This window comes from Phascolarctos cinereus, unplaced genomic scaffold (genome assembly GCF_003287225.1).
Source record: "Phascolarctos cinereus isolate Bilbo 61053 unplaced genomic scaffold, phaCin_HiC Scaffold_9;HRSCAF=440, whole genome shotgun sequence".
Classification (NCBI taxonomy): domain Eukaryota; kingdom Metazoa; phylum Chordata; class Mammalia; order Diprotodontia; family Phascolarctidae; genus Phascolarctos; species Phascolarctos cinereus.
This window is the reverse complement of record NW_027556402.1, coordinates 29,403,164-29,428,338: the sequence shown is the minus strand read 5'-3', so window position 1 is coordinate 29,428,338 and position 25,175 is coordinate 29,403,164. Positions and strand designations below refer to the sequence as shown.

General features: G+C 38.3%; 1 pseudogene; it reads left to right on the top strand.

Annotated features, from left to right (window-relative positions):
• The first annotated feature begins 18,232 nt into the window (after window positions 1-18,232).
• LOC110209647 (serine/threonine-protein kinase Sgk1-like) lies at window positions 18,233-21,213 on the top strand (annotated as a pseudogene).
• The last annotated feature ends 3,962 nt before the right edge of the window (window positions 21,214-25,175 follow it).

Genomic DNA, 25,175 nt, shown 5'->3' with positions numbered 1-25,175 from the left:
TTTTTTTTATCAGAGAAGCTTGCTATAAATTTTTTTCACAGTTGTGATTACCATGTATTTCCCTCCATCTTATTTTCCTCATTTATCTTACTCTCTACCTCCTTTTACCTTATCCATTCTCAAAAATGTTTTGCTTCTGACTTTTACCTATCTCAATCCATCTTCCCCTCTACAAGCACGCCCCTATTCTCTTATTTCCTTCCCTTCCTACTTTCTTGTAAGGTAAAATAGATTTCTATACCCAACTGAGTATGTGTGTTATTCCCTCTTTGAGCCAAATCCAATGAAAGGAAGGTTCACATTTACCCCCCTTACAATTTCCCCCTCCACTGTAAAAGCTCTTTTGCACTTCTTTTATGTCAGATAAATTTACCCCATTCTAACTCTCCTTTCCCTTTCTCCCAGTGCATTCCACTTTCTCACCCCTTAAATTTATTTTTTTAAATAATTGTCTCACCATATTCAACTCACACCTGTGTCCTCTGTCTATGTATATGCCCTCTAACTGCCCTAATAATAAGTTTTTAGGAACTACATGTATCATTTTCCCATGTAGGAATGTAAACAGTTTAACCTTATTGAGTCTCTTATGATTTATCTTTCCTGTTTACCTTTTTATACTTTTCTTGAGTCTTGTATTTGAAAGTCAGATTTTCTATTCAGCTCTGGCCTTTTCACCAGGAATGCTTGAAAGTCCTCTATTTCATTGAATGTCCATTTTCCACCCTGAACATTATACTCAATTTTGCTGGACAGGTGATTCTTAGTTGTAATCCTAGCTCCTGTGTCCTCCTGAATATCATACTCAAAGCCTTCTGATTCTTTAATGGAGAAACTACTAAATCTTGTATTATCCTGACTGTGGCTCCATAATATTTGAATTATTTCTTTTTGGCTGCTTGCAATATTTTTTCCCTGACCGAGAAGTTCTGGAATTTGGCTATAATATTCCTAGGAGTTTTTATTTTGGGATCTCGTTCAGGAGGTGATTTGTGAATTTTTCCAATTTCTATTTTACCCTCTGGTTCTAGAATATCAGGGCAATTTTCCTTCATAATTTCTTGAAAGATGATATCTAGGCTCTTTTCTTGATCATGATTTTCAGGTAGTCCAATAATTCTTAAATTATGTCTCTAGACCTATTTTCCAGGTCAGTTGTTTTTCCAATGGGATATTTCATGTTTTCTTCTATTTTATCATTCTTTTGGTTTTGTTTTATTGTTTCTTGATATCTAGTAAAGTAGTTAGCTACCACTTGCCCAATTCTAATTTTTAAGGAATTTTTTTCTTCAGTTATACTTTCGTACTTCCTTTTCCAATTAGCCAATTCTACTTTTTAAGGAGTTCTTCTCTTCAGCAAATTTTTGTGCCTCTTTTGCCATTTGGCCTATTCTATTTTTGGGGGGCGGGCAATTTGGGTTAAGTGACATGCCCAGGGTCACACAGCTAGTAAGTGTCTGAGGCCAGATTTGAATTCAGGTCCTCCTGACTCCAGGACTGGTCTCTATCCATTGTGCCACCAAGCTACCCTCCTATTCTGCTTTTTAAGCTTTATTTTATGTTGTTATTTTCTTCAGTGTTTTTTGTGCCTCCTTTATCAAGCTGTTTACTCTTTCTTCATGATTTTTTGCATCACTCTCATTTCTCTCATTTTTCCTCTACCTTTCTTACTTGATTTTTAAAATCCTTTTTGAGCTCTTCCATGGCCTGAGATCAACATTTTTCTCTGAGGCTTTAGATGTACCAGTTTTGACTTTGTTGTCTTCTGAGTATGTATTTTGATCTTCCCTGTCACCATAGCAACTTCTCTAGTTAGGATCTTTTTCTGATGTTTGCTTATTGGTCCAGCCTATTTCTTGACTTTTAACTCCATGCTAAAATGGGCCTTTGCTTCTGGAACGGAAGGGGCACTGTCCCAAACTTCAAGTTTTTTGTGCAGCTATTTTCAGAGGTAATTGTGGGGACCTGTAAGTTTTTGGTCTTCTAAGGTAGTATGATCTAGGGAGAGGTGTGTTTGCTGCTCTCCTGGCCTGTGCTCTGATCTGTGAGTGACCACAAGCACTTTTCTACCCTGGAGTTGTGGCCAGAGTCCACGCTTCCCTGTGGCCACAAGTTCTGGTGGGGTAGTGTTCCTTCTTGCCCTGGAACTGAGACCCAGGACTTCAACCCAAATCCAAACATGAGCGATGGTGCCAACACAGGGACCCCTAGAATCTCCTTCTATCTGTGAGCTGAGAAGTCTGGAAATCAGTACTTCTGCCGCTAATTCAGTCACTACTGCTGGTGTGCTGGGGCCCAGCCTGTGCTGGACTGTGTTCTACTCTTATCTCAGTGCAACAGATCTTTCCTGCCAACCTTTAGTTGTTTTGGGCTGGGAAATTGTTTCAACTCTGTCCTTTTGTGGGTTTTACTGCACCATAATTTGTTTTTGAGGCATTATTTGAAGGCATTCCAAGAGATTTGGGGGAGAGCTCAGGCTAGTTCCTGCTTTTTCTCCACTATCTTGGCTCCCCCCACTTCATTTTCAAAGAGGACCAATGACATCACGGGGTGATATCTTGATTAATTCATGAATTGAATCTAAGTGAGGCAGAGCTGCACAATATTGTCAGCCTTGCTCTCTTCCAGAGTCACAAAAGTCCAATGGCAGGACAAAAGTCAAGACAACTGGTGATGGCCCACTCTGGGATGTAGTGGATGACCTTGGCGTCTTCAATGCATGACCAAGTGCTCCACAGAGCCTACTTTAGCCACCTTCATGGCCACTGGAATAAATTGTTCTCATCTGCCCATTCCACCTGGTTAACTTTTCACATGCTTAGGAGAGGTATCTCCCCAATTCATCTATGAGACCTGTTGGCATAACCCTCAACCTGGTTTAGTCTGTCTGCCTAGATGGTTTTACTAGGGTGTGGCCACTGCAGCCTCAAGTTGGTACATGTTTCTTTGGTATATGTAATCATGAGGAGATGGGATTAGTGCCTCCTCAACTCTTCCTCTAATACAATATCTTAGGGAGATAGGATCAATATGCATGTGCAAGGTTATTTCCAGACCACTGCCTCCTACAGGCTACCTGTGCACATACCCAGTCTAAGCAAGATTTAAACATGGGATCACTCAGACCAAATGCACAAGTGGCTTACTTTGCACAATCCTGCCTTTGATGTTAACTGTACTCGTGGTGCAGCTCTACAATTAGAACTATGTTGTTCTTCTATCCTCAACTGCATCATCTGAATCTCAGCTGCTTGTAATTTAGGAGTAGGCCTTGGGAGTAGTTCCTTACACTCTAAACATACATACAATCTCTATAAGGAAGACCAATAATAAATCTACAAATACTTTAGCCATAAAAAATCTGATAGCTGTGATGTTAGCCACTCCTATGGAGACCAAGACTCTTTCCTATCTGCCTGGAACTCATTCCAGGCTCTCCAAGACTGTTCACCACGCTGTCGAACTTATCAGGAACCTAGGTGCACTCTTGACCTACAACAGCACTTACCTCTCCCCCCTCTGCCTGGATGAAGTCTAGAGCTAGGCCTAATTTGTTAGGCCACAGTCCCGAGTGCCTGTACTTTGGAACTAAGCTCCCCCTCATTGGCAAGTCCTTGCAAAACCTGTTCATTCTTTTCAGGAGGAGTATGGCCCTGTATGTGATGCCAAAGGGGCACTAGCATTCTCCTGCTAAAGAGGGTGAGTAACAGAAAGGGGAGGCAGTAGCAGATGGCCACATGCTCGTGCTTGCTTTTGGTAGGGTTGTTGTGGCCCAGGGGCCAAAAAGAACCCTGCCCATCCTGCAGTGTCCCTGACAATTTTTGGAAAGCCAATAGCATACTTTGTTATTGCATAAAAAAAATTAAATCGCAGGGGCAGCTAGGTGGCGCAGTGGATAGAGCACCCTCCCTGAAGTCAAGAGGTCCTGAGTTCACATTTGCCCTCAGACCAAACACTTGACACTTACTAGCTGTGTGACCCTGGACAAGTCACTTAACCCCAGCTGCCTAAAAATTTAAAAAAATAAAAAAATAAAACAAAATCCCAGAGGGGCTACCCTAAAAGTTCCATAGCACACACGTGGTTCCCCCCCAAAAGAAACATTCTCTACATATCCTTGCTCCCTGTGAATAATCACATTCTTATATGGGAACATGGTATAGTTACATTCTATCATCCCATTATCTGGCCATTTGTCCTGTTCTGTTTATAACACAGTTGGGGTGGCCTTATAGTATAGTGAGGATAAAAACTAGGAGGCAAAAATAATTTTTCTTCCAGTCAAATATAAAGAATGTTGAGGAATTCTCCTTCTACTCTATGGCAGTACAGTTAACTTTGCGCTTACTGTTCCCCATGTGGGTGGCAAACAAACAGTCACAAAAGTCCTGGTCATTCTGCCCCACCCCCTTTACCTCATTAGCAAGGGTAATCCTTCCCTCAAGGACAAAGTGGCATGTACACATATTTTAGCAGCTGGTCCAGTTAAAAGCATGGCTGGCATATTGGATCAGATGCACATAAGTGTTGGAATCTCCTGTTCTCCCAACCCCAAGGTTGCAAAGCAAGGTATAAAGTGCAAATAACAAATGCATTAGAGATAGCAGGTGAAGGATTAAGTCCTAATTATCAGTGCCAAACGAACAAGTGGCCAAAGACCACTTTGGGGTCCTTTTTGACCATAATTGGTCTAGGGGTGGATCAAGGGTTGCTTTTTCTGCTGGACTGAGATTAATCACTTCAGGCTTCACATGGGAATGATGTTTCTAGCAGCCTTGATGGCAGTGTAACTTGTCAACAAGACTTGGAAAGGTCCATTACAGGACAGCTGGAAACTAGATTTCTTCCTGAAGTTTCAAGTCCACACACAGTCTCGTGGTTCAAATGGATCTCTTCCAAACGGAATTTGTGTCAAGGTTGCCTCTTTCCAAACCTATGAAAGAGAAGTAGACAGAGAGATCACATAGCTTACCAGGCTTTCATCCGCTGTCGACTGCCCAGAATTTCAAAAGGTAATAATGCAGAGTTCTGCCTACTATAATTTCTAAAGTTGGAACAACAAAAGGGGAAGTATCTGAGGCAATTTTAACTTTGTTTCCTGGCATAGTTTTCCCAAAAGACCCTTCACCTCCCTGTTTAGCCACTCAACTCCCTCAATGATTGCGAATGATAAGGGATGTATAGCCTCAGGGTTATTCCAAAACACACGGAGAGTTGTCTAGTTATTTCTTCGGTAAAGTGTGACCTTGGTCACAGACAATAGCACCTGGCAGCAGGTCAAACCTTAGTATTATTAGTATTGATCAGACATCTGGTAACTATGTTTGCTGTGGTGTGTGTTGCTGGAAATGCCTCTGTCCGATGGCTCAACTGGCCTCCACACACCAAAACATATCTGTAGCCTATAGACTTTGCCAATTCAAAAAAGTCAGTCTGTAGGTGGTCTAATGGTAGGGTCGCCCACCTACACCCCCCCTTTTGTCATGGTTTTCTTCCATGAGGAGTTGAACTGTTGACAAAAAGGGCAACATGATGGGCCTTTGCATAAACATTGGGGAGCAAACCATAATCTGCGAATTTGCAGTACAAGAGCTTTGGTTTGCATATGTCCCTGGGCATGTAGTTGCAATGAGTGACCAAAGACAAGGTGCTGGGTCCTTTTTACAAGCTTAACAATGACTACAAAGGCCAAAAGGCATCCTACAGCACCTTACTGGAGGTTACTGATAATTTCACAAAATATATACATACATACATATATATATATATGTATATATATATATATATATATGTCTGTGTGTGTGCATATACATATATGAGGTCTTTATCAGAGATACTAAGCAAATTAGGAGATCATGGGACAGTTTACCTGTCAGATTTATGGATAAGGGAAGAATTTAGGACCAAAGAAAATATAGAGAGCATTACAAAATGTAAAATAGATTATGTTGATTATATAAAATTAAAAAGTTTTTGCACAAACAAAACCAATGCAATCAAAATTATAGGGAAAGCAGAAAACTGGGGGGAAATTTTGCAACAAGTATCTCTGATAATAGACCTATTTTAGAAAAAGAAATTGAATAGGCCATAAATGAGCTTCCTAGGGAGGCAGCTAGGTGGTGCAGTGGATAGGACACTGGCCTTGAAGTCAGGAGGACCTGAGTTCAAATTTGGCCTCAGACCAAACACTTGACATTTACTAGCTGTGTGACCCTGGGCAAGTCACTTAACCTCAAATGCCTTAAAAAATAATATATAAATAAACGAGCTTCCTAGGAAAAAAGCACTGGCACCAGGTGGACTTACAAGTGAATTTTAACAAACATTTAAAGATCAACTAATTTCAATATTAAATAAATTATTTGGAATAATAGGCAAAGAAGGGATCCTGTCAAACTCCTTTTGTGAAACAAACATGATACTGACACTGAAACCAGGAAAAGCAAAAACAGATAAAGAAAGTTATAGATCAATTTCATTAACGAATATGAATGCAAAAATCCTAAATAAAATACTAGTTAGGAGAATATAACAATATATCACAATGATTAGACACTACGACCAAGTAGGATTTATACCAGAAATGTAGGGATGGTTTAACATTAGGAAATCTATTAACATAATTGATTACATCAATAATAAGTTTAAAAAATTACATGTTTCTGTCAATAGATGCAGAAAAGGCTTATGATAAAATATAACACTCATTTCTATTTAAAAAAAAACACTTGAAAGTATAAACAGAAATGTATTTTTCCTTAAATTGGTAAAAAAGCATTTATCTAAAACCATTAGCAATCACTATTTGTAATGGGGAAAAGCTAGAAGCCTTCACAGTAAGATTAGGTATGAAACAAGGCTGCCCATGGTCACCAATAGTATTTAAAGTTATATAGGAAATCCTAGTAAAAGCAATAAAAGAAGAAGAAAAAATAAAAGGATTTAGAATAGGGAATGAGGTAATAAAACTTTCTCTTTTTCCCAATGATATGATGATATACTTGGAAAATCCCAAAGACTCAAATAAAAAGTTAGTTGAAACAATAATTTTAGCAAAGTAGCAGGACATAAAGTAAAGCTACATAAATCATCAGCATTTCTATATATCACAAACAAAACCCTACAAGAAGAGTTAGTAAAAGATACCTCATTTAAAATAACTCTAGACAGTATAAAATACCTGGGAGTACACTTGCCAAAACAAACCCAAGAATTATATAAATAGAATTATAAAAAAAAAATTTTATACAAATAAAATGAGATTTAGATAATTGGAGAAATATTCATTGTTCATGGGTAGGCAGGGCCAATATAATAAAAATAACAATTTTACATAAACTAATTTACGTATTCAATGCCATCCTAATTTAATTACAAAAAAAATTTCATTGAATTAGAAAAAATAATACAAAATTCATTTGGAAGAACAAAAAGTCAAGAATATGAAAGGAAATAATGGAAAAATGTAAAGGAAAGAGGTTTAGCAGTACCAGATCTTAAAATGTATTATAAAGCAATAATTATCAAAACTATCTGGTACTGGCAAAGAAATAGAAAGGCAGATGAATTGAACAGAATAGACATAAAATTTACAGCAGCAAATAAATACAGTAACCTTTTTGACAAGCGTAAAGGATTAAAATTTTGGGATAAAAATCATTATTTGGTAAAAATTTATGGGAAAACTAGAAATCAGTAAGGCAGAAATTGGGCAAAGACCTGCATGGAAAAAAATGAAGAGTGAAATGAGCAAAACTAAGGGAATGTTGCATACGGTAACAACATTGTTTTAAGAACAACTTTGAGTGAATAAATCATTTTGACTATTAAAAATACCCAAATTAAGTATAAAGGACCTATGAAGGAAGATGCTGTCTGCATCCAGAGAAAGAACTGATAAACAGAAGTATATAAAGAATGATTTTACATATACATATAATATATATATATAATACTTGTGTCTAATGGTAGCCATATCTAGGATGGGACGAAGGGAAAAATTTACATGATAACTATCATATATTTAAAAGAAATACCAAGTTATACATAATAGCTTGTAATTTCATGTGCAATAATCTTTTTAAATTATACTTCATTATGAAAATGCTTGTTTTATTCCATAAATTATAAATAAAATAACTCTGATCAATAGGAATTTTATAGCATTTTTTTCTTATGACTATAGATAACTTTGATTTCTTATTCTGAAAACTGCCTGTTCATACCCTTTGATCATTTATCAATTTGGGAATGACTCAACTTACAAAACTGGCTCAGTTCTGTATATATTTGAGAAATGAGGTCTTTAATAGAGAAACTTGCTGTAAAACATGGCCCCCTACCTGTTTTCTGTTTTCCTTCTAAACTTGGTTGAATTGGCTTTGTTTGGGCAAACTCTTTTTAATTTAATATAAACAAAATTATTCATTTCATATCCCTTAATGTTCTCTATCTCGTTTATTCATGAGTTCTTCCCTTATCCTTAAATTTGGAAAGCAAAATGTTCCATGCTCCCCTAATTTGCTTATAATATCACCCTTTATCTCTAAATCATATATCCATTTTGACCTTATCTTGGTATGTGGTGTGAGATGTTGGTTCATACCTGGTTTCAGCCAAAGTGCTTTCCAGTTTTCCTAGCAGTTTTTGTCAAATAGTGATTTCTTGTCCCAAAAACTTGGATCTTTGGGTATGTCAAGCAGTAGATTACTATGGTCATTTGCTAGTGTGTATTGTGTACCTAATCTATTTCATTGATTCACCACTCTGTTTTTTAGCCAGTACCAGATTTTTTTTTCACTTTGAATTTAATATTTTATTTTTTCCAATTATCTGTAAAAAGTTTCAGTATTTGTTTTTTTTAACTTTGTGTTCAAAATCCTCTTCCTTCTCTCCTCTCTCATTGAAAAGGCAAGCAATTTGATATAATTTATACTTTTGCAGTCATGCAAAGCATATTTCCATATTAGTCGTTCTGTGAAAGAAAACACAGATCAAAAAAAAAACAATCCAAGAAAAAGAAAGTAAGAAAAAGTATGCTTTGGTCTACATTCAGATTCGATCAATTTTTTCTGTGGAGATAGCATTTTTCATCATAAGCCCTTCAGAATTGTTTTGGAACATTGTATTCCTGAGAATAGCTAAGTCATTCATAGTTGACCATCATACAATATTGCTGTTACTATATACGATGTTCTCCTGGTTCTGCTCATTTCACAGAACACCCTCCTTGTCATTTCTTATAACACAATAGTATTCCACCACAATCATATACAACAACTTGTTCAGCTATTCCCCAGTTGTTGGACATCACCTCAATTTCAAATTATTTGACATCACTAAAAGAACTGCTAAAACATTTTTAATACCATATTGTTTTGATGATTACCATGTTGTAATACAGTTTGGAATCTGGTACTGCTAGGTCACCTTCCTTCACATTTTTTCCACTGATTCCCTTGATATCCTTGACCTTTTGTTCTTCCAGATGAATTTTATTATTTTTTCTAGCTCTATAAAATTATTTTTTGATAGTTTGATATGGCATTGAGTAAGTAAATTAATTCAGTAGAATGGTCATTTTTATTATATTGGCCAGGCCCGCTCATGAGCAATTAATATTTTTCTGTTGGGGATCTGTAAGGATGTTGAGGGCCACCGGCTGTTCAAGAGGTCTCACTGATGGGTGAAGGCCCCTCTCAGGTGCTGATCTTTGAGCAAAGGTCGCCTGGTTCGGTGCTCCATTCTATGGATCTGTAACAATCTTTAACTCCCCTAGTTATTGTATGATCATTAGCAGTCTATTCTGGGATTGGAGTCAGATAAGTGCACAGAATGTGCATGCACTGTCCTTGAGCACAGCATGGGCTATACGTCATTGCAACTTGAGAAAGAGTTCCTGTTATTTTACTATATAAGTAAGTGCTTTGCTAAAAATAAACAGAGTTGCTTCCATCCTGCCTCCTGCCTCATCAATGCGCATTCGAGATAGAAAATCAGGCTGGTCTTGATTCATCAGGTGATTGGGAAATCCTAGGCCCTCGGTAGGCTCTATAGCCAAGTGAACTAGTTGTGCACAACATTTTTCCAGTTGTTTAGATATACCTTTAGTTGTGTGAAAAGTGTTTTGTAATTTTGTTCATATAATTCTTGGTTTGTCTTTGCAGGTAGACTTCCAAGTATGTTATACTGTCTGTAGTTATTTTAAATGGAATTTCTCTTTCTATATCTTGCTTTCTTGCTGTTCCTGTTTTTTTTTTTATGTTCCTGTTTTTAAAGAGAAAGCTCTGTGCTGGTTTCAACACAAGAGGTCACCAAAGGATAACTGTGGACTCCACCAAATGCTAACCTTCACTGTGACTAACGTGTCCCTTCTCAGAACTCAGAGAATAAAATTACAAATCAACTAAGTTTAATAATTCATGAACTATCTAAAGCAATAGTGTTAATATCCAACTACAACAGAGAGGTAAATGGAATGTTGAAGACATGGCAATTGGAGCTACATATCCAGAAGCAATGAAGAAAAGGCAACCTAGCCTATGAAAGTTACCCCCTGTAGCTTGAAAAGCCCTCTGGGAGGCGGAGCCAAGATGGCAGAGTAAAAGCAAGGACTCATTTGAGCTGTCCCCCAAACCCCTCCAAACACTTGTAAAAAAATGACTCTAGGGGAAGCTAGGTGGCACAGTGGATAGAGCACTGGCCCTGGAGTCAGGAGGACCTGAGTTCAAATCCAGCCTCAGACCAAACTAGCTGTGTGACCCTGGGCAAGTCACTTAACCCCAGTTGCCTTAAAAAAAGAGGAAGAAAGAAAAAAAAAGAAAAAAATTACTCTAAACAAATTCTAGAGGAGTAGAACCCACAAAAAGACAGAGCAAAACAAATTTCCAGCCCAAGACAATGTGGATGGTCCATGGGAAGAGTCTGTTGTGCTGGGCTGGGAAAGGAGCATAGTTCAATGTGGACCAAGCAAGCAAAGACAGGGCCTCAGCGAACCTGGAGCAGTCCTCAGGGGATTGAATCAAGGGGAGCTGTGGTGGTTTCCAGACTTTTCAACCTGCAAATGCCAAAGACAACTTAGAAGGTCAGTGGGAAAGTTCTGTCGAACCTGGGTAAGAGAAGAGTGTGGGCCAGTCCTGACCCTAACACAACACCAGAGCAGCAGCCACAGCAGCAGGGGCTGCTTCTGGAACTCTTGGCCCATAGATGGAAGGGGAGGTCAAGTGGCACATCATAGGGGGATTGCAGGGATCTCTTTGCTAACACTGAGACGAGACTCTGTTGCTTTGCTTGTGCTTAGATCCGGGTCTCAGGTCTGGGTGGCAGTCCTGGGGTGAGGAGGAGCACTGGCACAACTGAGCTTGTGACAGCACTAGTGAGAGAACCCTCTTCTCATTTTCAGGGAGAAAAGAGTGTTTGTAGTCACTCACAGACTACAGCACAGGAGAGGAGTAAACACCGCTCCTTAGATCATACCACCTTGGAAGAACTGAAAACTTACAGGTCCCTAGAAGTATCTTTAAAAGCAGCTGCACAAAACCCGTGAAGCTTGAGATGGTACACCCTCCGCACTGGAAGCAGAGCTTTACCTTAACAAAGAGTTTAAAAAGTCAAGTAATTGGCTGAGAAGATGAGCAAACAGAGGAAAAAAACTCAGACTATAGAATCTTACTTTGGTGACAAAGAAGACCAAAACACACAACCAGAAGACAACAAAGTCAAAGTTCCTACATCCAGAGCCCCCCCAAAAAATATGAATTGGTCTCAGGCCATGGAAGAACTTGAAAAGCATTTTGAAAATCAAGTAAGAGAAGTAGAGGAAAAACTGGGAAGAGAAATGAGAGTGATGCAAAAAAACCATGAAATACGAGTCAATAGCTTGCCAAAGGAGACCCAAAAAAAATGCTGAAGAAAATAATACCTTAAAAAAATATACTAGACCAAATGGCAAAAGAGGTCCAAAAAGCCAATGAGGAGAAGAATGCCTTAAAAAGCAGAATTGGGCAAATGGAAAAGGAGGTCTAAAAGCTCACTGAGGAAAATAATTCCTTAAAAAAAATGGAGCAAATGGAAGTTAATGACCCTATGAGAAATCAAGAAATTATAAAACAAAACCAAAAGAATGAAAATATAGAAGACAATGTGAAATATCTCATTGGGACTTGGAAAATAGATCCAGGAGGGATAACTTAAAAATTATTGGGCTATCTGAAAGTCATGGTAAAAAAAAAAGAGCCTAGACATCATCTTTTAAGAAATTATCAAGGAAAACTGCCCTGATATTCTAGAACCAGAGGGTAAAACAGAAATTGAAAGAATCCATCAATCACCCCCTGAAAGAGATCCCAAAAGGAAAATTCCTAGCAATATTACAGTCAAATTCCAGAGTTTCCAGGTCAAGGAGAAAATATTGCAAACAGCCAGAAAGAAACAATTCAAGTATTGTCAAAACAATCAGGATAACACAAGATTTAGCAGCTTCTACATTAAGGGATCAGAGGGCTTGAAATATGATATTCTGGAGGTCAAAGGAGCTAGGATTAAAACCAGAGAGTCTCCTACCCAGCAAAACTGAATGAAATCAATGAGGGGGGAAAATTGATATTCAATAATGTAGAGGAATTTAATGCATTTTGAGAAGCCATAGCTAAATAGAAAAATTTGACTTTCAAATACAAGACTCAAGAGAAGCATGATATGGTAAACAGGAAAGAAAAATCATAAGGGACTTACTAAAATTGAACTGTTTACATTTCTACATGGAAAGATGATATTTGTAACTCATGAGACCTTTCTTATTGTTACGGTAACTAGAGAGAATATATATAGGCAGAGGGCACTGGGTGAGTTGAATATGAAGAGATTATATCCAAAAAATAAAATGAAAGGGTGAGAGAGGATTATACTGGGAGAAGGAGAAAGGGAGAAGTAGAATGGGGTAAATTATCTCATATAAAAGAGGCAAGAAAAAGCTTTTACAGTGGAGGGGAAGGGGCAGAGTGAGAAAGAATGAATGAATCTTACTCTCATCAGATTTGGCTTAAGGAGAGAATAACATACACACTCAATTGGGTAGGGAAATCTGTCTTACCTTACAGGAAAGTACAAGGGAAAAAGATAAGAGTGGGAGGGGTGATAGAAGAGAGGGTAGATCGTGGGAGGTCAGAAACAAACATTTTTGAGGAGGGACAGGGACAAAGGAGAGAATAGAATAAATAGGGACTGGGATAGGATGGAAGGAAATAGAGTTAGACTTTCACAACATGACTATTATGGAAGTGTTTTGCATGACTACACATATATGGCCTATGTCAAATTGCTTACATTCTCAATGAGGGTGGGTAGAGGGAGCAGAGGAGAGAGTTTGGAACTCAAAGTTTTAGAAACGAATGTTAGAAATTGTTTCTGCATGCAATTGGGAAATAAGATACAGAGACAAAGGGGTATAGAAATCTATCTTACCCTACAGGAAAATAGAAGGGGAAGGGGATAAGAATGATGGTGAGGAGAACAGATTGGGTGAAGGGGGAATCAGAATGCAAGGGTGAGGGTAGGGGAACTCAAAAGCGTGTGGAAGTGAATGTTGAAAACTAAAAATAAATTAATAAATGGGGGGGGGAGAAAATGAAGGATGAACAATAAAAACAAAAACAGCAGCAGAAAAACAAAAGCCCCTCTGCCAAAGTCTACCTTAGTTTCCGCTATAGTACAAGTAGGAGTGTACTGCAGCTAGCTTGAAGTGGCTCAAGAAAACTAACTGTTAAATCTTTAGTGTGGACACTCACACCACATAAATTGACAAACACTACAAATAAGATCTTGATTTATTATTTTGTCGATTACCTAAACTTTTTAAAAATTTCATTTTTAATTTGTGGAATAAAACAAGCATTTCTATAACATAGTACAATAAAAAAAGATGATTGCACATGAAACTGCAAATCTATTATGCACAACTTGCTATTCCTTTCAACTGTACAACAAAATTATCAAGTAAATTTCTTTTTTTCCCTTTTATTCCTATCCCTCCCCCCCGTCCTACAGATGGCTATCTAAATGATTTGGATATTTATATTATATCTAGAAGATTATCTAAACTTAAGAAAATGATGGAGAAAATGGTAATATTGTAGTTTAAACTTAAAAGTACATTCCTTCTCCCCCAGCTAATTTTTAAATGTTTACCAGCACGCCACTGAATACAAGCCTTGGTGAATTATCAAGAAAGGTCAAACAATAGCTTTGACCCATATGCCCAGGACATTATGAAATAGCCCATAAACTTACTTGCTCTTCTTTTGCTTTTCATCAAGCTGATTTTCGTAAGTAGTTGTGCTTTTCCTTTTCTTATTTGCAAATGCAAGTATAATCGTTTTGTTTATCTAGGTATGGAATGTCCATTTTTTTTAAAAAAAGTTTATTGTTTTTATTTTTCATGTAACATATCTTTTTACATTTATCTGTCCTTCTCACCTCTCCCAGACTTCTGGTCCCTTGCTCTCCCAACATTTTAAGCTGACAAGCTCTTATCCATCTCTAATCTCATCACTTAAAACAGGGAAAGAAGGAATACATCAGAGATAGAAACAACAGTGCCTTCTGAATTCACTCAAATTCCAGCTACATGGTCAATTGACAGTTTAACTCTTCATCAGCAGACTATGTGGACCTGTTCCAGATCAGGTAGCTAGGCACTTTCATTATACCTTATCATACCTTTTTTTGAAGTAGTCTCCTCAACTTCTTCCACACTGGAGTTTGTATCAGCCCCTTGTTACAATAGGATAATCCTAAAGCTTTCTTACCAGTGGTGAAGGTTCCTAAGTTTCCTCACTTCCCTCCTGTTTCCTTTCCATATGGTCCTGATCTTAGTGGGATTTCCCCAGCAAAACTCTGGTTCAGGGACCATACTACCCTGCCCTAGCCAGTAACACTCCTTTTACTTTTGTTGTTACTAAATCCATTAGCTACCCCTCTGCCTTCGTGGTATGGTCATTAAAAACCAAGGGCTCTGTCTCTAGTTTCTGAACATCCTGGACCAACTCTTTTTCATTTACAATTCAGTTTCTCTATGGCCATTAATAATGATGCTCCCCATAGCATTATTTTTATCCTCCATGCCAACCTCCTTTAGCATCCACCAGTGGTCAGTGGTGGCCTTTTCTCTCTCCCATTGAAAGGACTCTTCCACCTGTCACCAGAAGGGCTTTTGCTACAGGCTGCCTTGTTACCATCTAATCACCCCATCCACAACATCTGCATCACCTTTCCCCCCATTTCATTCACAACATGAACCACAATGCCATTTTGATTTAATTGCTGTAGGCAAAACCAGATTCAGGCTGAGTTGGTAGTTCAGGTTTGAGATTGAAATGAAATGAGATAATTATAGAGCAGATGGTCTATAGTTAATAGTTAATGTAATAATAATAATAATAATAATATTCAATTAAATAGCGTTTATTTAGCCAGAACACAGAAGGGATACTCATTAAGGATAAACAATTCCTAGTAGATGTGACCTTCTCTCTTCTCCATAAAAGAGTCAGGAAGGTGTGGTGATCCATAGGCAGTGGGACATCAGTAAAGTCTCAGAAGCATTAACTCCTTGTGACCTCTTTTATGCTTTTAGGTCATTGGAAAGACATGTCAACAGTTTTCCCCTTATATCTCTGGACCAATCAAACCTCAGAGACAATTTCATTACCTTCTATGTAAAAAAACAAAAACAGAAACAAAAAACCTAGCTAAGCCCTAGCCTACATAGTGGAGACCCTGGTAGAGATTGTTTCTACCACAGCCCCCATTTTATCAACTCCATTCAGATCATTCAGATAATTAACTCTCTCTCTCTCTCTCTCTCTCTCTCTCTCTCTCTGTATATACATATATATATATATACATTATATATGCATATATATTATGTGTATATTATATATTATATGTATATGCACCTATAATTTCTCTTCTGAGCCCCAGTTTTGAATCACCCTCTGTGAAACATTTCCACTTATAAGTCTGTTCACACTTAAAACACAATGTATCCTAAACAGACCTCACTATTTTCCCACACAAATCTTTCTAGCTTTCCTATTCAGACACCCAGCTCCTTAGTTTTAGAAACATCCTTTATTCTTCTCACTCTGTCACCCTCATAGCCAAACATTTTGCCAAGTCTTGTCAACTCTTGTAGAGGGCCGATCTTAAGAGTCTGATTTGGGTTTAAGATCCAGGGCAGAGTTCGACCTCTGCCCAGGCTTTTACCCAAAAGGGCTCAATGATTAAGAGGCACGGCTCTCTCTAATTGTGCTCTCTCCCTGTTAGGAGGTTCCTGAGACATTCCTTCTCACTCTTTGAACCTTAGATTTACATATTCACTCTTCTATACAGGTGCCAGGAAAAAGCCTTGGAATTTACAACTCTTATCTAGGAATTCTGATAAGGAGGAAATATATGTTATCACATCCTTAGCAGATGTTTTGGGGAGTGTCTCACGGGGAGGACTCTTTGAAGTTAGGATGGATTTTCTCTATATATCCTGTCCCTCAGAAAAATAAACTGAGTCAGTTTTCTGCTCCACCTGGTCCCACTTCATATCTTATTTCACGCCTCTCCATTTGGTGTACTATCTGGTTTCGGGCGACAAACTCTATCTCCAAAACTTCTACTGACTCTGTTTCCTTCTCTCCACTCACACAGTCACCACCCTTATAAGGTTCAGGCTCTAATCACTTCTCAGATGTACTATGGTAATAGCCTTCTAACTGTGCTCCTGGCTTCCCCTCCCTTTCCAATCTAGCCCTTATACCAGTATTCTTTAAATTGGAGTATACAAGATGACCCACTGGGTGAGGGAAGAAAAAATTAGAACTATTTCTATTTGGTTTTGTTTGAAAAAGGAATAAATTAAGCTTTCCTAATATTTAGTAGATGAATTGACAGCAGTGCCCTCATTTGGCCTGCAGCTCAGTCATAGGTCATAGATGGTATCAGAGCTTGACATTCCATGGAAGTGGCATCTTCACGTGGTCATTCATCCTCAGCATATTGCACTGTACTGCAGTTGGTATGTGCCTGGTAAAATGAATTTGTGGCTTATATTATCAAGTTTTAACCAAATTAACCCTCACAAAATGGAAAAGTGGCTTGAAAGATTCCTGCAAAGAAATCTCAGATCGAAAATAAAACTTAAAATTCAGTCACAAGTGAACAAGAAAATTATGGAGCTGTCATTTCTTCTATACCAAGTATGACATCCTCATCACCCTTAAGGCAAAGTAAAAACAGTGTTGAGCTAATAAGACACGACAAGTACGTCAAAAAAGCAACACATGAAGTGGTGCTTAGAGCTGTGCTGGACACACTAGTCTTTGGACTAATTTGGAGGGAGGGAAAGGTAAGGGAACAAACATTATTATATGCCTACTATGTGCCAGGGAGTACACTAAGCACTTCACAAATATTATCTCCCAGGGTAGAGATGACTATAAAAACTGAGGCTCTAGGTGCCACTCTCACTCATGAAAAAACCAAGGTATGGTACCAATCCTTCATGGAATCTGCTTCATGAAACAAAGAAAAATGGAGCAGAATAATATTATTCAGAAGATTGTCAGCAATTCCTATGCTTGTAAGCATCCTGAAGTTCAGTCTATTCTGGAAATTCTCTAACTTAAGCCTTAGTTTGTGAATGCCAAACCTTGTCTTCCACTCAATCCGTTCCAGAAAAGTCTACTTTGGCTCATTCCCATGCAAAGCCATCATACTTTCACTTATTGAAAATCACTGGAAAACCTAAGACACTTTTAAAGATCTGGTCAATGTGGGAATTTGTTTTGCTTGACTATGCTTTAAAAAAAACCTACAGTTTTTTTTTTCTTTTTTGTGAAGGGTGGAGGAGAGAAATTGAATGAACTGAAAAAATTTAATTAAAAAGTAAAGGGATTGGAAAGGGAAGCTTTGGAAAGGTTCTTACAAGACACAAGTATGGGTTAAACAGATAGTTGTTGTTAGGGACCAGAAATTAATAAATATTCTAGTTAGGTCAATGATGTGGTAGTCTAGCAACCAACCGTGTTTTGATGAAACATTTGTACATCTCGTTACTTTAGCCACGTCCTGATGGTTTCAGCCTCGTCTCCCTCCCACAACCCCTTTAAGCATTTTCAGCTAAAAAACAAACAAAAAACATGAAGAACTTAAGGACCAAGCTTTCGCTCGTACTTAGACCATGCGTATGCCGTGTTTGTCCATTGCAAGGTGCCGTCTCAGAGGCTCCTTTAAGTAAATTCCCTAATAAAGCCTGGACCTCTTTCCTTGGAATTTCCTGCGTCATAAGCTGCCGCTCAGAAACAAATTGGTATAGTCTGTAGGATTCTCTGGAAATGGGCTAGCGAAGGGAGGAAAGTAATGGGGAGAACCCTGCTTACTGCCCAGGCAGCGTGGTGCGGGTGGCTCTCGTAAGATTTGTATGAGCCACCGGGGGGTGGTGGGGAGGGGGGAGAGGAGATGCCCTCAAAACGCTTGCAGAGGTTGACTACCTTATTAGCTGAGATGAAATTGCTACTGGGCAGCAATAGTTACAGTAGCTTGGCTATTGTTAATAGCTATGTGTTCTATCGCCAAGTAACAGTTCGGTTGGAGTGTGTAAATGTGAGGCTGGAGTGTGGAAAACAGGATAAAACCTGGGAGTAGAAAGAGACATGCTGATTACAGCCTACCAATTAATGAAGGCTTAGAGCTGAAAAGAGCGAGATGAAAAACACCCCTCTACCTTAGCGTGTCATTTTGTGAGCGTTAGGGGGCATCATATGCCAAGAGTTAAGATCAGAGCCCTGCTACATTTCAGAACTGGGACCTAAGGACGGAGAGGAAAGGGATTCAGAGGAGGGATGAGTGGGAGGTAGCATCTAAGTCTGAGGAAGAGACAAGTTAGACCAGTACTGAAGAGCCAGCTAAAGCAGAGGCATATAGGGAAGCATTGCCTATTGAACTGGATTATTAGAGTCTATAGGGTTGCTTGGCGGGACCTTACTGATATTCCAGTAGAAGGAACTTCTTGGGATGGAAGAAGAAATAAGTAAACAATCTGAAGCGGTGTTACTAAAGAAATCCCATTATTTCTGAAACCCCATCAGCAACATACTAGAAAGACTTCATCAACTCTATCTGAAGAAAATAAGGGTCCATGTGCATACCCTTTGACCCAGCAACAGCACTTCTAGGGCTGTATCCCAAAGAGATCATACAAATGGGAAAAGGACCCACACGTACAAAAATATTTATAGCAGCTCTTCTTGTGGTGGAAATTGAGAGGATGCCCATCAGTGGGGGAATGCCTGAACAAGTTGCGGTACATGAATGCAATGGAATACTATTGTGCTGTAAGAAATGATGAACAGGCTGACTTAGGAAAAACCTAGAAAGACTTTTATGGTCTGATGCTGAGTGAAGTGAGCAGAAGCAAGAGAACTTTGTACACAATAACAGCCACGTTGTACGATGACTAATATTGATAAACTTAACCCTTCCCAGCAATACAAAGTCTAAGACATCTCCAAAGGCCTAGTGTTAGAAAATACTATCCACATTCAAAGAATGAACTATGGAATTTGAATGCAGATTGAAGCATACTATTTGCTATTTTTTTTCTCTTCTGTTGAGTTCTGTTTCCTCTTTCTGGTGGTTCCTCCTAGTGGTTCTAATTCTTACTTACAACATCACTAATGTGAAAATATGTTTAATAGGAATGTATATGTATAACCTATATCAGATTTCACGCTGTCTTGGGGAGGGAGGTAAGGAGGAAGGGGGAGAAAAATTTTAAACTCAAAAGCATATGGAAGTGATTGTTGATAAATCAAAATAAATTAATAAAAAAAAATAAGGCTCCTGTGCCTTTGCCTCGCTGCCTAGAAGCTTCATGAACCTATAACGGACCAAGGGCATGGCTGAGGCTCCACAAAAGTAATGTGGATGATGAGACTAGAGACAATATGTAGAAGTAACCTTGCCTTAGTCTGGGGTACAATAAGCAGAGATCCCTGGTCGTAGTAGACAATGGGGCAGAATGCACCCTTATCAATGGAAATCCATGTAGATTCCTTGGTCCCCTGGCTTACAATGTTATAGGAGCTCCTATAAATAAATCCCCTAATAAAGCTGAGACTGATCACCCTGGGTTTGTGTGCCTCTTTCCTCAGAATTTCCTGTCATAAGCCACCAGTCGGCAACAAGGCAGAGGAACAATTCTGTTCTGTCAAAGTTCTGAAGAAAATAAAAAGCAATCTGAAAAAAAAGGAGAAAAAACACATCGTCAGAACTGAATTACCTTCTGAAGAATATAAAGCACCCTTTCCTGACTGGCCTGCACTTCTTTTTCCAGACTGCAGACAAATGGTACTTTGTCTTATGCTACATGAAACGTGAAGAATTGTCAGTGTCTCCAGAGGAAGAGTTGCTTCCTGGAATTTCTGGATTTTGAACTGTTGAAATTTCCAGTGCCCTGGGTGACCTGCACTTCCTGCACATTGTTCAGAGAGACTTGAAATTGGAAAACAAATTGCTAGGTTTACCTGAACGTATTGTCCTAACAGACTTTGAACTCTGCAAAAAGTACATAGAACACAATGGCAGGACAGGCATCTTCTGTGGCGCCCCCCACCCCCACCCAGAGGGCACCCCTGAAATGCTTCATGAACGACCTTGTGACTGAACAATGCTCTATGGTCTGCTTCCTTTCTATAGCCAAAATACAAATGAGTCATTAAACAACATTTTGAACACAGCCATTCCAACTGAAGTCAAATATTACAAATTCTACAAGATACCTCCTCCAGAGCCTGCTGCAGAAAGATGGAAAAGAAAGGTTTGGTGCCAAGGATGACTTTGTGGAGATTAAGAATCAAATCTTCTCCCTTATTAACCACGATGGTCTTATTAAGATTACTCTTCCTCAGGGGCAGCTAGGTGGCACAGTGGATAGAGCACCAGCCCTGGATTCAGGAGGACCTGAGTTCAAATCCGGCCTGAGACACATGACACTTACTAGCTGTGTGACCCTGGGCAAGTCACTTAACCCCATTGCCTAAACCCCCCCAAAAAAAACCCAACAAAAGATTATTCTTCCTTCCCACACACTTAAGTGGACCCAGAAATCTGCACTTTGATCCTGAGTTCACAGAAGAATGTATCCAAGAAGAACTCCACTAACAAGTTGAAGTGATGAACCTTCCCGAGGCTTCTCTTCTGTGCCTCCTTTGGATTCATCGCTCTTAAAATTCTTGGGTTGGTTTTGAGAGGGCACTCTGGAGTGGTTCCACTTAATTAGCCCATCAGCTGACCCTACATAGTTAAAACTATGCAAAATATTCACATGTGTAAATATGTAAAATAAAAACATGTAAAAATTGGGAACTTGTAAATATGCTCTTTGCTGATAGCTTTTTGAAGAGCACATAATCCTTTCAGTGAGCTTATAAACTTGGCATTTTTATTCTTTCTCTTCAAAGTGTTGCTATCTCTTTCAAATAAGCATGAGATAACTATTGCAGATAGCAGGCCTTATGGTTTTTTTGTAGGAAGAAGATGGAGCTTTGAAACATCTGTTTGGGCTGTGATAATAGATTTCATGAAATGTGCCTTTATCTGAAGAAATCCACTCAGTTGCAAATTTTTTTCATATTTTGGAGAGCTTTAGCTGTTAAGCTGTTTCCTCCGGTAGTGTAGCGATTGAGATTTTAACAAAAAGGTAAACTGAGGTAGATCTCTGAGTAAGATAACATTTGTTAGCAGGGGCATGTTACCTGTCAATAAATGTGTCCCTGGCTTGCTTCCATTCATGCCAAAGACCCTGAGCAAAAGAACAGTTCCCTTTATATGTGTTTTGGAGAGTATGGAACAAAGAACAGAGCAGGGTAGATGATACCCTGGGATAAAGAGCAACATGATCAATTACAGAGCTGAGACATAAGGAATAATGTGATTGGTTGGAAGTTTGGTAATGGGGGCTAGCAATGACCCCCCTTTTTTCTCACGAGATTAGGAAGTGCTTTTTGGGTCTTGGTGTGAGACAATGGCCAGACTTTTGAACATGGATATCCTTGAAGAATTGCTTGGTGGCATAAAGATATCAGGCCTAGCTCCCTTTCTGTTCATACACGTTTTCCAAGGTTAACAATATTCCTTGATTCCTTGAGGCTAGATTTTTAAATTTAACCCATTACAGGCAAGCTGAACTCTGAACTAAGTTCAGAGACAAAGAACCATGACTTAAGCAGTTACAAGGTAAAATCAATTACTTGTAAATAGGATCAATAAGAAAATGATACAGGATTAATGTTTATCTCAATAGATTTACTATATGAACAAGGTATATGTTAAGTTTATTAAAGATGGACTTAGTTATAAGCATCAATGTAACATTTGTAGGACCATTACAGCATGGGGCATTGATTCTGCCATATTTCGAAGATAAATTTATATGTAGAGTGGTGTGTGTGTCTGTGTGTCTGTGTGTCTGTGTGTCTGTGTGTGGAAGAAATATAGTCAATAATGAAAACATATTGAAAATGGTCTTGTGTGAAGGAAGATAGCTTAGCAACACCAGATCTTGAAGTGTATTACAATGTGGTAATCATTAAAATGGTCTGGTACAGGCTAAGAAATAGAGTGATGGATCAATAGACTAGATTAGGCACACAAAACACAGTAGTAGTAAGTGACCATAGTAATCTACTGTTTGACACACCCAACAATCAAAGATTTGGGGACAAGAAATCACTATCTGACAAAAATTGCTGCAACAACTAGAAAGCAGTTTGGCAGAAACTAGGTACAGAGCAATATCTTATACCACATACTGAGATAAGGTCAAAATGAGTTTATGATTTAGACATAAATGGTGATATTATAAGCAAATTAGGAGAGCATGGAATATTTCACTTGTCAGATTTACAGATAAGAAAAGAAATCATGACCAAACAAGAGATAGAGAACATTACAGGATATAAAATGGATAATTTTCATTACATTAAATTAAAAAGAGATTAAAGTTAAATTACATTAAATTAAAAAGAGATTTGCACAAACAAATCAATACAGCCAAGACGAGAAGGAAAGCAGGAAACTGAGGAAAATTTTTTTAACAGCTAATCTCTCTATTAAAGGCCTCCTTTCTCAAATATATAGAGAACAGAGTCAAATTTATAAGAATATGAATCATTCCCCTATTGATAAATGGTCAAAGGATATAAACAGCAGGTTTTAGATGAAGATATCAAAGATATCTATAGTTACATGAAGAAATGTTCTAAATCACTATTGATTAGAGAAATGCAAATTAAAACAAGTCTGAGGTACCACCTCACACCTATCAGATTGGTTAATATGGCAGAAAAAGAAATGTCAAATGTTGGAGGGGATGTGGGAAAATTGGGACACCAATGCACTGTTCGTGGAAGTGTGAACTGATTTAACTGTTCTGGAGAGCAATTTGGAACTATGCCCAACTGTGCATACCCTTTCACCCAGCAATACCACTACTAGTTCTGTATCCCAAAGGGAACAAAGAAAAAGGAAAAGGACCTATATGCACAAAAATATTTACAGCAGCTCTTTTAGCGGTGGCAAAATATTAGAAATTGAGGGGATGCCCATCAATCTGGGAAATGGCTGGACAAATTGTGGTATATGAGTATGATGGCATATTATTGTGATATAAGAAATGTTAACCAGGATGGTGTCAGAAAAACCTGGAAAGGCTTACATGAACTGATATAAAGTGAAGTGAGCAGAACCAGGAGAACGGTGTACAGAGTAATGGCGATATTGTATGATGATCAAACTGTGAATGACTTAGCTATTCTCAGCAACATAATGATCCAAGAAAATTCCAAAGGATTTATGATGAAAAATGTTATCCACCTCCAGAGAAAAAACTGATAGAGTCTAAAGGCAGATCAAAGCATACTTTTTTCTTACTTTCTTTTTCTTTTTTTTTATATTTTTCTTTTACAACATGACTAATATGGAAATACGCTTTGCATGACTGCACAGGTATAACCTATATCAAATTGCTTGCCTTCTCAATGAGGGAGGAAGAAAGGGAGATGGTTGGAACTCAAAATTTAAAAAAAAAAGTTAAAGCTTTTTACATGTAATTGGAAAGAAAGAAAATATTTGAGAAAAGAGAAGCTAACAAAAAGTAGAATGCAGAATACATTTATTGCACCTAGTAATAAATATATAAATGATTTTACTTTAGCTCATTAGTCAAGAAAGATTTCCCTTCTGGTGGGCTCCACCTTCCTCCAGGTATTTATATACTTATTCTAACTTCAAGTACCATCTCAAAGTTGAGACCTTCTCCACCAAGCAGGAAAAGGTATTGTTAGATACTTTGATCTCCTTCTGCTGGACTTGAACAGTCTACATAACTCATAGTACCAGTAAATAGCCTGGCTTGTAGTAACTCTACCCTTCTTTGTTTTTCCTTTGTCTTATTGCTCTTTGGGTCCAGTTCCTCCTCCGATCTTTGGGTGGTAAATTGTCTGTTGAACCCATCTTTTGTCCCTTGTCGATATTCTATTGCTCCACTGCCTACCATCGCTATTTCTTATGTGATTCAGCATTTCCTAGTCCCACACTCCTTTTGTGACATGAAGATTGTCACTTTGTTGTCCTGCCAACGTATCTACTAGTACTCCCTCAGGAAAATATTATAGCTTCTACAGAGAAACATCCAAAAGCAAATTTTAATATTTAAGTACCTGTGGATTTATATGAGCATTATGCAGCAGTTAAGTATTTTTTTTCTAGCACCAAAAATATCAGGATGCGTGAAATGACATTTTAGTATGAAGTGATTTACACATACTCATATGTGGGTCCTTATCCTAACTCCCATTTGAACTAATAATTTGGGTCTACAGAAGGCTGGCTAACTACACCTTCCCTTCAGGATTCTAAGGGTATTCTGAAGCTCTATGGAGTATCTTTCTAAAATTATCAACTCAGTCCACCATTCAGGTCTGTTCTCTCCAATATCAATTGCCATTAGAGTTAGTATCTCCTTTATATCATTGATTGACCCAATGATGAACATTTCAATCATTCATCCACTTACCATTAATTAACTTTCACTGAAGGATATTCACTGAGAAGATACAGAAGGA